Source organism: Myotis brandtii, unplaced genomic scaffold (assembly GCF_000412655.1).
Source record: "Myotis brandtii unplaced genomic scaffold, ASM41265v1 scaffold152, whole genome shotgun sequence".
NCBI classification, from domain to species: domain Eukaryota; kingdom Metazoa; phylum Chordata; class Mammalia; order Chiroptera; family Vespertilionidae; genus Myotis; species Myotis brandtii.
The window spans coordinates 915,040-926,986 of NW_005355502.1; the positions used below are offsets into that span (position 1 = coordinate 915,040).

An 11,947-nucleotide genomic window follows, 5' to 3' on the forward strand; every position below is an offset into this window, starting at 1 on the left:
AGAGCGAGAGGAAGGAAGAGAACGAGAAAGGGGGGAGAGAGAGAGAGAGATCAATGTGAGAGAGAAACATTGACTGGCTGCCTCCCCTATGCACCTGGCCCGGGGATCGAACCCACAATCTAGGTATGTGCCCTGACCAGGAATCGAACCCGTAACCTTTTGGTGCACAAGACAACACTCCAACCAATGGAGCCTCCTGCCAAAGCACAGCACAGTGAGTTTTCATGTCTCCCTGTGGGGGAGGGGAGGGGAGACTACCCACCTTTGGAGACGCCCGCAGGCAGCCTGGCATTTGGTTCGGAAAGGCTCTCGCTGGCTCAGGATACCAAAGGGCACATAGGGTTGGGTCAGCCTCTCTGACCTAGGGCAGGGGTGAGCAGGGAGGGGCCTGGGGCAGATGGCAGAGCACAGGGTGGGCTCTGTTCTGTGGATGGGGTGGTGGGTTCTGGGTGAATGTGGGCAGCCCAGTCCACCAGCTCATTGCTCTGGAACCAGAGCCGGCTCTCCCTCTGGGCCCCTCCACAGAGCCGCTGGTGTGGATTGTTGCCTTCTGGTCCTGTGCCAGGTGGAAGGTCACAGAGGTAAGGAACAGGCTTCTGCATGCATCGGGGTCCTGGGAACAGCTGCTGCTCTCCTGCTGGCCAGAGGAGCAGCTGGGTGATGACGCAGAGGGGAGAGGAAGAAGCGGGGAGCTAGAAAACTGGGATCCAGCCTGGCCTCGGCTCTCACCCACCACCTCATGGACCAGCCCAGACTGTTACTGGGAGCCTCATTTTTTCACCAGTCTTCCCTCAGGGTATCTGGCAAGATAGAGTCAGACAACAGACAATGATGACAGAGTACATACACAACACTCAGGGAATGCTTTATCTCCCTGAGACAAGCAAGCAGTGGGTGTGATGTCCCACATCAAAGGTCTCTTCTGACTTAACTTTCGCCCAGCAAACCAATGAGCTTGTGGCTGAGTGTGCAGGGCCCCTGTACCTGCTGCTGTGGAAGCTGAGGTTGCCTCGAATGGTGCGGGGTCAGCCTCACTGAGTCCGTGCGCCCTATTGTGGCCCTTGAGGTGCAGACCACATGGGAGCCTTCCCAGACCTGCAGCACAGGGATAAAGGTCAGGAGTGGGGATCACCAAGGGCTCAGCAGCTCTGGGCTCAGTCCAGGGCCCTCCACCCCTTCCACCAGGCCATGCCATGGCCACCACGGGGCAGAGCTCATGTAGCTGATGAGGGCTGGGTAGAAGGCTTCCTCCGAAGGTCGTGGTAGTGCTCAGCAAGGACGCTCTCTGGCGCCTGAGTGGCATTGGGAGAAGGAGTGAGAGGAGCCCCTGGAGAGAGAACCCCAGTGGGCCCTGGGACAGTGACTGTGCAGACAACAACTAGACAAGCGGGCATGCCAAGCACAGCAGTGCAGGAGATACCACCTCCACCTCTCCACCCTCCCCTTCTTCCAACGGGACACTCCTCCTGGAGCAAGGCTGACATGAGGGCTGAGCACTGAGGGACACCCACAGGCCGAGAGTCTGGTACCTGAAGCATCTCCATCCCCACCAGCTTGAAGCCCCTCTTCTCAAAATGCCAGGTCACATCCCCAACAAGCCACCACTGCACCCCATCTGGTTTCATGGCCACCAGAGTCCGCCCCCGGGTCCAGGGGGCCCTCCTTTAGAAGAGGAGGTTCAGGGATGCACCTTGCCCTTTCATGTCTCCGGGCCTGTTCCCCTGCCAGGACCCAGATGCCATCTGGGCTACCCTGCCTGCCTCCACCAGAGCAGCTCACAGCCAGAAGCTGCCCACATGGTGCTGCTGTCAGGGACAACCAGGGCACCTGTGCAGTGCAGAGCTTGCTGCGTCCTTGCTTTTGCACCTGCGTATAGCAAAGTAGCTTTGAACATCCTGATTAGGATTCCCATGCTCAGCGTGGCCTTGAACATCCGGTGTACTTTGGACAGGGCTCCCACACTAATCTGTCTCACAACTACAAGCACTTCTGTAGCCAACACCCTTGCATCTGCCTTGGGTCTTTGTGTTTTCTATTACATTTTAATGTTGCCACAGTAACCTTCAAAAAGTTGGGGAGTTCACCTTCACCCCAGCAGAGTGAGAGGTGCTGCATCCTGGGGCTACTGTGCTGCTTATGACAAGGTGTCTTGTTTTAATTTGTATCAAGACATATGCACCCTGGGCGGTTTGGCTCACTGGATAGAGCATCAGCCTGAGGACTGAAGGGTCCCAGGTTCGATTCTGGTCAAGGGCATGTACCTTGGTTTCAGGCACATCCCCAGTAGGGGGTGTGTAGGAGGCAGCTGATCGATGCTTCTCTCTCATCGACATTTCTAACTCTCTATCCCTCTCCCTTCCTCTCTGTAAAAAATCAATAAAATATATGTTTTTTTTAAAAAGACACATTCAACTGAGCAGCATTTCACATATTGCATGCCATTTGCCTCTTTTCTCATTTTCTTCTGTAAACTGACTTTATATATCCTGTGTCAACTTTACTTTTGGGTTTTTTTTTCTTTTCTTTTTTTTTAATTTTTTTATTGCTTAAAGTATTAGAAAGGGTATTACATATGTGTCCTTTTTTCCCTCGCCCTTGACAATCCCCTGGCCTCCCCTACCCCCCAGTGTCTTATGTCCATTGGTTATGCTTATATGCATGCATACAAGTCCTTCGGTTGATCTCTTACTCCCCTCCCTTCTGCCCCCCAACCCTCTCTGGCCTTCCCACTGCAGTTTGACAATCAGTTTGAGGCAGCTCTGCCTCTGTATCTATTATTGTTCAAAAGTTTGTAATGGTCTTTATTATCCATGAATGAGTGAGATCATGTGGTATTTTTCCTTCATTGACTGGCTTATTTCACTTAGCATAATGCTCTCCAGCTCCATCCATGCCGTTGCAAATTGTAAGAGTTCCTTCTTTTTTACAGCAGCATAGTATTCCATCGTGTAGATGTACCACAGTTTTCTAATCCATTCATCTACTGATGGGCACTTAGGCTGTTTCCAGATCTTAGCTATGGTGAATTGTGCTGCTATGAACATATGGGTGCATATATCCTTTCTGATTGGTGTTTCTGGTTTCTTGGGATATATTCCTAGAAGTGGGATCACAGGGTCAAATGGGAGTTCCATGTTTTGTTTTTTGAGGAAACTCCATACTGTCTTCCATAGTGGCTGCACCAGTCTGCATTCCCACCAGCAGTGCACGAGTGTTCCTTTTTCTCCACATCCTCTCCAGCACTTGTCGTTTGTTGATTTGTTGATGATAGCCATTCTGACAGGTGTGAGATGGTACCTCATTGTTGTTTTGATTTGCATCTCTCGGATGATTAGTGACTTTGAGCATGTTTTCATATGTCTCTTGGCTTTCTGAATGTCCTCTTTTGAAAGGTGTCTATTTAGATCCTTTGCCCATTTTTTGATTGGATTGTTTATCTTCTTTTTGTTAAGTTGTATGAGTTCCCTATAAATTTTGGAGATTAGGCCCTTATCAGATATGACGTTGGCAAATATGTTTTCCCACGCAGTGGGTTTTCTTGTTGTTTTGTTGATGGTTTCTTTTGCTGTGCAGAAGCTTTTTATTTTGATGTAGTCCCATTTGTTCATTTTCTCTTTAGTTTCAACTGCCCTAGGAGCTGTATCAGTGAAGAAATTGCTTTGGCATATGTCTGAGATTTTGTTGCCTTTGGATTCTTCTAGAATTTTTATGGTTTCCTGTCGTACATTTAAGTCCTTTATCCATTTTGAGTTTATTTTTGTGTATGGTGTAAGTTGGTGGTCTAGTTTCATTTTCTTGCATATATCTGTCCAATTTTCCCAACACCACTTATTGAAGAGACTATCTTGGCTCCATTGAATGTTCTTTCCTCCTTTGTCAAATATTAATTGAGCATATTGGTTCGGGCCGATTTCTGGGTTCTCTATTCTATTCCATTGATCTATATGTCTGTTCTTGTGCCAGTACCAGGCAGTTTTGAGAACAGTGGCTTTGTAATACAGCTTGATATCTGGTATTGAGATCCCACCTACTTTGTTCTTTCTCAGGATTGCTGCAGCTATTCGGGGTCTTTTTTTATTCCAGATGAATTTTTGGAGAGTTCGTTCTAGATCTGTGAAGTATGCCGTTGGTATTTTAATGGGAAGTGCGTTGAATTTATAGATTGCTTTGGGTAGTATGGACATTTTAATGATGTTGATTCTACCAATCCAAGAACATGGTATGTTCTTCCATCTCTTTATGTCTTCCTCTATCTCTTTTTTCAATGTCCTGTAGTTTTCTGAGTAGAGGTCTTTTACCTCTTTAGTTAAGTTTATTCCTAGGTATCTTAATTTTTTTGGTGCGATGGTAAATGGGATTGTTTTTCTAATCTCTCTTTCTGAAAGTTCACTATTGGTGTATAGAAATGCCTCAGATTTCTTGGGGTTAATTTTGTATCCTGCTACATTGCCAAATTCATGTATTAAGTCTAGTAGCTTTTTGATGGAGTCTCTAGGGTTTTGTATGTATAATATCATGTCATCTGCAAATAAGGACAGTTTTACTTCCTCTTTTCCAATTTGGATGCCTTTTATTTCTTCTTCTTGCCTAATTGCAATGGCTAATACTTCCAGTACTATGTTGAACAGGAGTGGTGAGAGTGGGCATCCCTGTCTTGTTCCTGTTCTTAGGGGAAATGGTGTTAGTTTTTGTCCATTGAGTATGATGTTGGCTGTGGGCCTGTCATATATGGCTTTTATTATGTTGAGGTATGATCCTTCTATTCCCACCTTGCTGAGAGTTTTTATCAAAAATGGGTGTTGGATTTTGTCGAATGCTTTTTCTGCATCAATTGATATGACCATGTGGTTTTTTTCTTTCAATTTGTTTATGTGATGTATTACGTTTATTGATTTACGGATGTTGTACCATCCTTGCATCCCTGGGATAAATCCTACTTGGTCATGGTGTATGATCTTTCTGATGTACTGTTGGATCCGATTTGCTAAGATTTTGTTGAGGATTTTGGCATCTATGTTCATGAGGGATATTGGCCTGTAATTCTCTTTCATTGTGTTGTCTTTACCTGGTTTTGGTATTAGGGTGATGCTGGCTTCATAGAATGAGCTTGGAAGTGTTCCTTCCTCTTGGATTTTTTGTAGTAGTCTGAGGAGGATAGGTTTTAGTTCTTCCTTGAATGTTTGGTAAAACTCCCCTGTGAAGCCGTCTGGTCCTGGGCTTTTGTTTGCTGGAAGCTTTTTGATGACTGCTTCAATTTCTTCCATAGTTATTGGCCTATTGAGATTTTTAGATTCTTCCTGATTGAGTGCTGGAATGTTGTATTTTTCTAGGAATTTGTCCATTTCCTCCAGGTTGTCTAGTTTGTTGGAGTAGAGCTGTCCATAGTATTTTTTAACAATCATTTGTATTTCTGTGGGGTCTGTTGTTATTTCACCTCTATCATTTCTGATTTTGTTTATTTGGGTCCTCTCTCTTTGCTTCTTGGTGAGCCTGGCTAGAGGTTTGTCAATCTTGTTTATCCTTTCAAAGAACCAGCTCTTGGTTTCATTGATTTTCTGTATTGTTTTTTTGGTCTCTATGTCATTTATTTCTGCTCTAATCTTTATTATCTCCTTCCTTCTGCTCACTCTGGGGTTTTCTTGTTGCTCTCTTTCTAATTCTTTGAGTTGAAGAGTTAGATGATTTACTACCATTTTTTCTTGTTTTTTGAGATAGGCCTGTAGAGCTATAAACTTCCCTCTCAGGACTGCTTTCATTGTGTCCCATAGGTTTTGGATTGTTGTGTTTTCATTGTCATTAGTTTCCAGGATGTTTTTAATTTCTTCTTTGATCTCATTGGTAACCCAATCAATATTTAATAACATGCTATTCAGCTTCCAAGTGTTTGAGTATTTTGGGTTGTTTTTATTGTAGTTTATTTCTAATATTATGCCATTGTGGTCTGAGAAGATGCTTTTTATGATTTCAATCTTCTTGAATTTGGGGAGACTTTGGTTGTGACCCAATATGTGGTCTATTTTTGAATCTGTCCCATGAGCACTTGAGTGGAATGTATATTCCGCGGCTTTGGGTGAAGTGTTCTGAAGATGTCTATTAAGTCCATCTGATCTAGTGAGTCATTTAGGATTGCTGTTTCTTTGCTGATTGTTTGTCTAGAGGACTTATCCAGTGATGTCAGTGGTGTATTAAAGTCCCCTACTATGATTGTATTGTTGTCGATCTCTCCTTTGATATCTTCCAGGAGTTTTTTTATGTATTTGGGTGCTCCTGCATTGGGTGCATATATGTTTACCAGGGTTATATCTTCTTGTTGTATTGATCCCTTTAGTATTATGAAGTGGCCTTCCTTATCTCTTGTTATGGCCTTCACTTTGAGGTCTATTTTGTCTGATATAAGTATTGCTACCCCAGCTTTCTTTTCCTTTCCATTTGCCTGAAAGATATTTTTCCATCCCTTCACTTTCAGTCTGTGTGAGTCCCTTCTAATGAGGTGGGTCTCTTGTAGACAGCAGATGTATGGGTCATGTTTTTTTATCCATTCAGCCACTCGATGTCTTTTGGTTGGAGCATTTAGTCCGTTTACGTTTAAAGTTATTATTGAAAGGTACTTGTTTGTAGCCATTTCTTTTTTTGTGTGGCTGTTTTCTTTCTGAGCTTTTTATTCCTTCTTTTTACACCAGTCCCTTTAGCATTTCTTGCATTGCTGGCTTGGTGGTGATAAACTCCCTTAGCCTTTTTTTGTCTGTGAAGCTTCTTATTTCCCCTTCAATTTTGAATGATAGCCTTGCTGGATAGAGTATTCTTGGGTTCAGTCCTTTGCTTTGCATCACTTTGTAAATTTCTGTCCATTCTTTTCTGGCCTGATGTGTTTCTGTTGAGAAATCATTTGATAATCTAATGGGAGATCCCTTGTATGTAACTTTCCGTCTCTCTCTTGCAGCCTGTAAGATTCTCTCTTTGTCCTGAACATTTGCCATGGTAATTATGATGTGTCTTGGTGTGGGTCTTTTCGGGTTCACCTTGTTTGGGACTCTCTGTGCTTGTGTGACTTTTTTCTTCCCCACCTCAGGGAAGTTTTCTGATATTATTTCTTCGAGTAGGTTTTCTAATCCTTGTTCATCTTTCTGTTGTTCTGGCACCCCTATTATTCGTATGTTGTTTCGTTTCATGTTGTCCCAAAGCTCCCTTAGGCTCTCCTCCTGTCTTTTAATTTTTTTCTCCAATTGCAGTACAGTTTGGGTGTGTTTTGCTTCCTTGTCTTCTAATTCACTAATTCGGTCCTCCGCTTCTCCTAGTCTACTGTTGATGCTTTCAATGGTGTTTTTTATTGCAGCTATATCGCTCTTCATTTCTTCTTGGGTCTTGCATAAGTTATTGATTTTTTCATCTGTTTCTTCTTGCTTCTTGCATAAGTAGTTGATTTTTTCCTCCATCCGGTTTATGCACGCTAGGACCCTTATTCTGAATTCTTTTTCTGTCATGTTGCATGCCTCTGTCTCACTTAGCTGCTTTTCTGGCGAGTCCTCCTTTTCTTTCCTTTGGGGGTTTCTTTGCCTACCCATGTTTGATCTCACTGACATATCTAGATGTTGAGTCGTTCAGTGGCTGCTCCCTGGGTGGCAGTGGCTCCTTGGGCTGTGGTTGCTCCTTGGGTGGTTGCGGTAGCAGCTGCTCCTCAGTTGGCAGCAGCTCCTCTGGTGGGTGTTGTTCACAGCTGTGGTGGCTCTTCTGGCTGGTGGGGGGAGGCTTCACGTACAGCTGCTGTTCCTCAGACAGAGGGTGTGGTGATCAGGAGGCTGCTGTTGCTTGGATCTGCTTAGTCCTGCCAGGTATTTAGGAGAGTGTTGAATTTCCCTGTGATACACTGTTCCTCCGTGTTGTAAATCACAGTCCTGATTTTAAAGCAGGCTGTATTTGTGATCCAGACTGCCTTAATTTGTGTTCACCTAAAAGTCAGTTTGTGGCTCAGCCTCTGGGTGGCAGTGTTTTGGGGTTGGCCTCTGAGGCTATACGGCTTCTCTACTTAAAACTGGTTTCTTGGGTTTTTTTTTCAATGTGTAAATTTCCTCTCTATCTTAAGTATGTTAATCCTTTTGATACCTCTGTAATAATCTGGTTAATATTTAACAGGAAAGGAGTGAAAGGGGAGACCAAATAACATGGATATGTCATTTATATAGCTTTACCCAAAGCTGCATGTAACACTTCCCAAGTCTGTTTGCTGCTAATTGCTGGGGGAAGCGACTGGACAAAAGATGCATACCCAGTGAGGTCTGAGTGACGTGGGAAGGTGCCTACCTGTCGGTCACACCTGGGAACAGGTAATGGCCAGGATGGGGTGGCCATTGCAAGCACAATACCTGAATACTTAAACTGCCAAGTAACAGCAGCTCGCACTCTCTTCTCCCTCTTTGGGCTCCTGTGGCCGGGGATGTGCTGGCTTGTACCCACACGGCGCAGGGCCATCTGGACTCCACACCTGGACTAACAGACTTTAACTGGCCGGATGCAGAACCACACCCACCTGCATCACAGGATGGAAGCTCTGGACACTGGCCTTGCTTCTGGCTCTGCTGAAACCCCAGTGCACCTTTTCCAGGACTGGCTTAAGGGGCAGAAGACATTGGAACCCAGGAAATGTAATTCCATGCCATGAAGACCTTCCATATCCCATCCCCCCATGCGAATCTTAGGACATTCATTTTCTGAAGATTTCTCAAGAACCTCATTCCCACTCCCATCTGGGAAATCTGGCCCATCCATTCCTCCAGCATCACTTTATCACATGCATAGGACATATTTTCTCCATTTGCCTTTTGACTTAATCAATGACTTGTATCCTACTGTTTACTTTCATACTTATACTTACACTAGAGGCCTGGTGCACTAAATTGGTGCACAGGTAGGGTCCCTAGGCCTGGCCTGCGATCAGGACCGATAAGGGCCTTCCTTCATTCCGCACTGCCCTCTGGTGGTCAGCGCACGTCATAGCAAGTGGTCGAACTGGTCCATAGAACTCCCAAGGGGACAATTTGCATATTAGCCTTTTATTATATAGGATAACATTTATTTAATGTAGCCAAATAAGTAACTTTTCCTTCATAGTTTGCCCAGTTCCCTATTCATCTTGCTTAAGATATTCTTTCCCATCTCTGTATGCTAAGGGATGTGTTCTAAGTCTCCTTTAAAACATTTGAGTTGTTTTGTTCTTGGCAGCTGACCAGCTGATCTGGTTGGAGTTCCTTTTGCTGTGTGCTGTGAGATAGAATACAGACTGTGTGTACGCAAGTGCCTCTCGGCAGAACCCTCTGTGGCTGGGCCTCCGTTGCCCGTCTGGAATGTGAAGCCCCTCAAGGTGGGTTCCAGGCTTCTTCCCCTGCCAATGCAGTTACTTAGCAGAGGGCTCCGCTCTCCAGTCTAGGGCTCCTTATTCATTTACAAGTTAGCCAGCCCCCTAGATGGAGCACTGGGGTGAGGGGGGTGGCATCTGCTGTCTCCCCTCCTCCCTGGTAGAGAACCTGAGCATAGGGACCTCACACTGAGGGGGGACCCTCAGGGAGGCCCACAGGGGTGGGCAAACTTTTTGACTCGAGGGCCACAATGGGTTCTTAAACTGGACCGGAGGGCCGGAACAAAAGCATGGATGGAGTGTTTGTGTGAACTAATATAAATTCAAAGTAAACATCATTACATAAAAGGGTACGGTCCTTTTTTTTGTTTGTTTTATTCATTTCAAACGGGCCGGATCTGGCCTGCGGGCCGTAGTTTGCCCACGGCTGCCCTAGGAGAAATGGGGGCGGTGAGGGGCCTCGGAGCCCAGCCTGGGGCAGGGGGTGGGTTTGGATGGAACGTCCCCAGCATGACTGGGTCAGCACAGTGCACTAAACTCACAGCTCAGGCAAACCGGAGCTGGCCTCCCTCCCTTCACATTCAGAGCAGCAGAAGCGCTGTCCCCAGCCCCTGCTGCCAGGGTGAGGGGGCCTTGCAGGATGCCCAAGGAAAAAGGGCTCTGTAGTGAAACCTCTGGCTTCCTCCCTCCCCAGGCCTCCACCCTCCTCCCCTCACTGGCCCTGGGCTTGGTGGGTCAGCTCCTCCTTTCTCCCCTCTAGTGAGCCCTCAACCCCCAAACCCAGTATAAAGTCCAAAAGGTAAAAACAGGCAGAGCAACGCCCCACCCCCATCCCTAGCCACCTGGTTCCCGCCTCCAGGGCAAACTGCTGACACTTGCAGTCATTCATGCCTTTGAAACATGCAAATAAAATAGTGTGGGGTTGTTTTGTTTTTTTTTTTTTTTTTGGCTTTGTTTAAATTTCCTATAAAAGTGGCAGCTTTGTGAACACACTTCCGCCCTTTCCTTTGCTGAGCTATAGTGATGGGTAGATCATTTCCAACCAGAAAACAGAGCTTCCAGCTTCCTGCTGCAGGTGCACTGTTAGAACAGTGTCTGAGTCACGGTGTGGGAATTCACGAATCAAATGTCCGTCCCCCGAGGACCAAGATCTGGGTAAACTGCTGGGAACGTCTCCAGGGAAAAGGCACCGCAGAGGGTGACTGGGGGAGGCTACACGCTCAGAGGCTGAGTGGCACCCTTCCGGGGTGATTCCTTTCTGATCTCTGCAGATTTGTTAGGTGAAAGAGAAAAGGGCAGCTTTTTCATTTGAATTTAAATTTCTAAGGAGGGAGGAGGGAGCCTGCTCCTGTTCATTTGCATTTCCTTTCCAGGAATATCGATGGTTTTGTGTGGGAGGGCGGGCATTTTCTCTTTGATGTGTAGGAGCTCTTTATTATTAATCTTACTGAGATTGGCCCTTTGTAATACCAGGGGCAAGCGCGTCCTCTCTGGTTCACGGCTTGTTTTTAACATTTTCACCTAGTTGAGTTTTCCAGTCCTGCCTCTAAAGACTTCTGAGTTTGGGGCCATATTTAGAAATGCCTTCACTTTCCCAAGACTCTCTTCTTACCCAAGTTTTCTTCTAGCCTCTGAGCATTTCGTGTTTGGGGTCCTGGTGTAACGGACGAGGAGTTAGTCCCACTCACCACTGTGACATTCCCACACGCCCCGTGCTAACCTGGCAGCTCAGCGAGGCCTGTGTGGCAGCCTTACAAACTCAGACCTGAAGTGACCACAAGGTATGGTCTGAAATTAAGACTTTTTAACTAAAAGCAGTTTACGGTGGGTAGTCATGTCCTGGGCCTGTATTTTCCCTGACAAAGGTCAATCTTGGCCTGAACTGAGCCTACATATTGCCTTTTTGCATCCATGATAACACATGGTTGGAATGTCTAAGTAATGTTTCTTTTTCCAGACCCCCCAAAGCACAGGCGGCCTCTGCAAAGTCCACAAATCCCCTCCTTGTCATTGAGTTCATTGATGCCTGTTAACTGTCCTGCACGCACTTAGTAAAAGAAAGTGTGTCTAACGTTTTACTTTTTATCCAATCCCAGAGGTTCCCCCACTGTGCTTTCTCCCACCCCCTAACCTATGGCCAGTGGAGTTCATGTCACCCCTTCCGCCTCCTCTCTGATGTAATGAATAAAACGAGTGCAACCCGCCACTCCCGGAGCACTATCTCCATCCACTTTGACTTCCCCGCAGTTGTGGAGGGTTTGGCTCAAATAAACGCACGATGTTCTTCACCGGTGGAATGTTTCTAAGTTGACATCACGGAGCCTTTCAGCCTTCATCTGTGTGTTTGGGGGTTTTGGGTTTGGTTTTTTGTGGGGGGTTTTTACACTCACTGGTAGCGCCCTGGTGGAGCGACAGCAGCGGCCCAGCCCTGGAGGCAGAAGTGGGGGCGTCTCCGCCAGAGCCCCTCTGACTCGCGTCGCGTGGGGCCACCCGGCGCCTCCAGGAAGGTTTGGGGCTCTCTGATCCTCCCCTGCCGCCCGCACCTCCCGCGCGGTCTAGTTCGCGCTTGGAATTCCCGCCACATCGCGTCCCGCGAAC

The 11,947-nt window shown here is 46.4% G+C and overlaps 1 pseudogene; it reads right to left on the reverse strand.

Moving 5' to 3' along the window:
• Nucleotides 1–769: 769 nt before the first annotated feature.
• Nucleotides 770–1,933, reverse strand: LOC106725283 (annotated as a pseudogene).
• Between the last annotated feature and the right edge of the window lie 10,014 nt (nucleotides 1,934–11,947).